The sequence below is a fragment of the Stigmatopora nigra genome, chromosome 21 (assembly GCF_051989575.1).
Source record: "Stigmatopora nigra isolate UIUO_SnigA chromosome 21, RoL_Snig_1.1, whole genome shotgun sequence".
NCBI lineage: Eukaryota > Metazoa > Chordata > Actinopteri > Syngnathiformes > Syngnathidae > Stigmatopora > Stigmatopora nigra.
Genome location: NC_135528.1, coordinates 6,581,240 through 6,585,956, shown reverse-complemented (window position 1 = coordinate 6,585,956; position 4,717 = coordinate 6,581,240). Strand labels below are relative to the sequence as shown.

General features: G+C 36.4%; 1 long non-coding RNA gene across 1 annotated transcript; it reads left to right on the top strand.

Annotated features, from left to right (window-relative positions):
* The first annotated feature begins 1,087 nt into the window (after positions 1-1,087).
* Positions 1,088-3,765, top strand: LOC144215020 (uncharacterized). Its single transcript, XR_013330326.1, has 3 exons — positions 1,088-1,341; positions 2,418-2,477; positions 3,587-3,765. It is a non-coding gene; the product is annotated as an uncharacterized LOC144215020 (long non-coding RNA).
* Positions 3,766-4,717: the final 952 nt, after the last annotated feature.

Sequence of the window (4,717 nt, the reverse complement as noted above, 5' to 3'; positions counted from 1 at the left end):
GGTCTTATGTGGAGGTATGTGGTGGTCACTCATTCAGCTGGTCTAGACACACATGACACGGACCCCCTCAACTTCTTGCATGCAAATGTTTTGGCGCCATGTCTACATACACACACATACACAGACATAGACAGACACACACACAATAGATTTTGGGTTGCCTCTCATTGAGCGACTCCCAACATTTGGGATTATCATGTTAATTAAGGGAAGCTTGTCGGGACCATGGCAGACAGTAGCAGCATGCAGTGGCTTTTTTTTGGGTGGGAGGGAATACAAGGCTTCACTTTCTGATGTGTTTCAAAGTGTTTATAGATGATACTTTCACAATGGCTCAGTCTGTGTGTGTGTGTCTTGTTTTTAATAGGACTTTATACGGCGCATATCTATAGTAGGCCAGTTTAAGATATTCCGATTTTATTTTTCTACTTGAAGGACCTTGTTGAAAATATAAACAATATATTTGTTCAAACTTTTGGCCTTAGTTTCATCCTTTTGTCTTTTCTATTTTAAATATAAGAGTGGAATTTGATTGCTTTTTGATTAAAAAAAATAAAAATGTATTTGTTCCACCATTTATTTTGAGACATGAGACAAAAGATGTATTTTAAGTGCCGACTTTGGGAATAAAATGCGTTTTTGACATCATTTGAGCTTTCTTTTATTATTTTACTATATTTATCATGTCATTTTCTTCCATTTATGGGATTAAATTGAACACAACTGACCTAAGTTTACCCACAAGGTTCATCATTTTCACCTCCTGGACTTTTAAACCCTATTTTAACAATAATACATAAACTTCTAATTGACTCCTCAACTAAAAGTAACCATTCACCATAAAGTATTACAAAACCTCTCTCTCTGGGACCCCAAATTTCTTGGTGCAAAAAACAGACATTTAAGCAGCGCAATTTGTGACAAACGTATCCAAAAATGAAAAACTCTTGAGCATTCATATTTGTGCAGAGGCATCTCACTGGAGAATCAAGAGGGTGTGGACCACTGACTCACAAAGAGGGGGCGTAGCCTCAGGGGGTGCATATATGATTTAGGACAAATGAGTCGCTCGTGCACTCGGAGGGATTCGACAGTGGTGCGTGCGCCGGTGGTGCTGGTGCTGATGCTGAGGCTACTCAAGCCGGGAGGATGGACTTAGTTAGTCCTCTTCCGCGCTGTGGAACGTGCCATATTTGCTTCCTACCATGGGGAGGATGCAAAGAGCTCATTTTTTGGAAGAAAAAAGAATGGGAGGGGAGAAAAGAAATGGATGAGGCCGTTTTGGGACGTCACGCCGTGAGTGGTTGCTCCCTTATGGGATGCCAGCCGAGGAGAGCACCGGTAAGAGAACGTCTTCTTTGCTGGATTTGACAAGGGATGTTTTTTTCTTTAAATTTGCACTGGTGGGGACGCTGTTGGTAGCTGATGGCGATGGGTGGCTTGAGCTAGTCCGGTGGAAATGTACACCGATGTCTTGGGTAGGGTGGTCGCAACAATCCAAAGTCTGCACGCCGTCACTTTGGCGTAGTGGTTTGGCTCCATGGGGTACCTCCATAAGCAAGGTTTGCGTTGCTGTATGTTTGCTGGGTATTTTTTGGGGCCTGCCGTCGTCATTTTGGGGGGGTCGGAGCGGCCTTGATTAAGGTTGGGGGGATTAGCCTTGTTAAAATGAGAGTGCTAATAAGGTAGAAGGACGTATAAACTCATTAGTCGTGGATTTTTTTCTGGCGGATTGTGCTGAAATAGTTTTTAATTCTGTTTTGAACTTGAACTTTGTAGCTGTAGTTGACAACTTGTGTTGTATTCATACTTCAGCAAAAAGACAGTGAAAATGAGATTAGATTAGAAGTTGATTTTAGCCCGTTTTGGGGGAATTTGTTATGCTTAAATGGGAGAATTTAGACTGTCAAGTGTACATTATTATTAATATTATTGTTATTATCCCAGAATTGATGACGACAGCTTGTAAGAAGAGTAAAACAAGGTGCCGGCAGCTAAAAAAAAAAGATCCCAGATGTAATCCCTGGGAGTTTAGGAGCCTACACGGGATTAACACAAGTAGAGAAAATGATTCTTTCTGCACGGTACAAAATAAAAAATAAAAAAAGAAGAAACACAGGTAGATTTTGACTTAAAATTTGTTGCAATTGAGGCGTCACCAAAATAGAAATGACAGAGGGAGTCTCTAATTCCAAAATGTGTAAAGATTAAAAGTAATACAGGTGGCATTTAATCTACACAATTGTTGCGTTTGATACTTTGTATTGACGTCAATTTGGAGTGTTTTAAACAGACATATGAAGCAAAAATATCATCAAAAAAGTGGACTGCTAATGAAGAATAATTTAAAGTCATACATTACAAGTTAAATGCATGCATGATTTTTTTTTTTAATATTATGTTCATGTTATAAACAGGATTATATCGACAAAAGGATGATTTTAGAAGTTGGAAGGAGAGTTACCTCAAACTAGCCGGTAAGTACTTCATTCTAGTTATTCATATACAGTATAATTATATTGTATGTATGATGTTACTCGACATTGAAGTAATTAGGCGTCATTTTATGTTCCTGATAGTATAATATTTGTCATTTTACTGCAACACACACACACACACACACACACACACACATAGTAGGCCACTTGGGAATAGTGTCAATAATATCATGCCACTACAAAAGTGTGTATATTAAACATTGCTTTTTTCACCAAATTCATATTCCACTATGATGCAAGTACTAGTTAACATTTTAAAATATTTTAATCATTTGTTCAGTTGCTTATTAAAAGTCCTATAATAAAAACAAGTCTTATGAAAATACTCCAAATATAAACAAAACAATTGCTATTTAAAAATATTTAACAGCATTTACTATGTAGTATATATTAATAGTATTTAAAAATAATAAAGTATTTTGCCCTGTGTGTTTGTGCTTTAATGTGTGAGTATTAAGCAAAAGGGAGTTATTGTTAACTTGTGTTCCACATATATTAATTATTATTTTATTTTTTTAACATAGCCATAATTTGTGTGTGTGTGTGTGTGTGTGTGTGTGTGTGTGTGTTAATTAGCCATCGCACCTCTGTGACCAAAAGTGGTGACATCATCCCCCCCCCCCCCCCCCCCGTGAAAATATAATACAGAAAAAAAGCATTATTTACAAAGACATTTCTTGGTCTTATTAAAATTTCAATTCCAAAACGAATTGAACTATTACAAGAAATTATAAACTGGATATATATGGAATCAGTAGAGGACTTTTAAGACTAAATCACATTTTCTTTAAGATAAAACTTACTAAAATACTAAAAGTACAGCCAGCATCAATGATTTTTTTTGCTCATATATTAAACAAAGTGTCACTTTAATTTGGCAACAATAAAAGCCAATGTAAAATGTTCCCTCATCAAAAATTCTGCCTTGAGGCAATTAAAGATGGCTAGTCGTCCTTAATAACTGGCAAAATTTATTTAAGACATTATTTTTTTAGCCATTATGTTGTGTATAATGCACATTTTTGACTCTATGTTGCACATTTTATGGATATATTCAAGGATTTTTCTCGTCTTTTTGGTCCTTACAGGTTCATCAAGGGCAGTGTGACATCTGTGTGTGTGTGTGTGTGTGTGTGTGTGTGCATCTAGGCCCGAGGGGTTGTCTGTTATCTTTGGTTATCTAGCTGTATGAGTGACGTACATTCTTCATAAAGCTAGATAACCGAAAGTAACAAGAATCCCATTACATGCCTGCAACGCTAAAGCAAAAAAAAATGGAGCAGAGCCGTGCCACAAACATGAGCAGAGAAAAAAGGTACGCCGCCATTGTGTGTCTTTTTCAAAATGCTACATGTTCAAAAAGAGTCTTAAAAGAAGGTGCGAGGGGGTCAAATATTTCTTTTAAGAAGGGAGGGGGGAAGAAAATTGAATGTTTTCAAGTTTTAGTGGTGCTGATTAGTAGATTTGTGAGTGTGTTTTATTTTTTTTAGAACAAAAATTCATGTTTTTTTTCATATAATTGAAGGTTAAATTCATCTGTAGGCATTGTTAATGTGTTTTTTTTAAAAGGGGGTTGTATAGGTGAGCCACAGTTTTTTTTACTGTATGCTGTGATGGGAAAGATTAATTTGTGAGATTGACCTCAAATATTTGAATGGATTATAGTAAGATTATAAATAAATGAAATGGTGACAGCTAATTAATAGAGCCGTTTGATGGCAAAGTTTTAGGCACTTTATAAATTCCTCCGAGGGCTTGATTACATTTTAAAATTAACATATTTGGTGATTGCATTGTTGCCAAAGTGACATTTTGAAACTATTTTTGTTAAGTCCAAACAGACAAAAGACAAAAAGTAGGGATTCATTTATATTTAATAAGGCTTTTTGACGCAAATAGTAACGTGTCAATGACTTTAGCACTTTTCTACGTCATGTAGGTTTTAAATATCATTTAAAAAATAGCGTTTTGGTCAAATTCGAACATTTATGCTGTTTTTTCCCCTCATTTCCCTATTCTGCGTCCTCCTAATTCGTCTTTTGACGGCCGTTTTGTATCTTTGCGAGTGGTGAAACAAAAGAAGCAGCGGGCAAATTTGTTCTCATTTGGAGCACCTCCTCTTTCACTTCCTCTTGCTTTTTTCTTCTTCTCCACTTTAGGATTAATTTGCATGCACGCTACTGTGCCATAAAACCTCCTCAAATTCCAAATCTCTATGA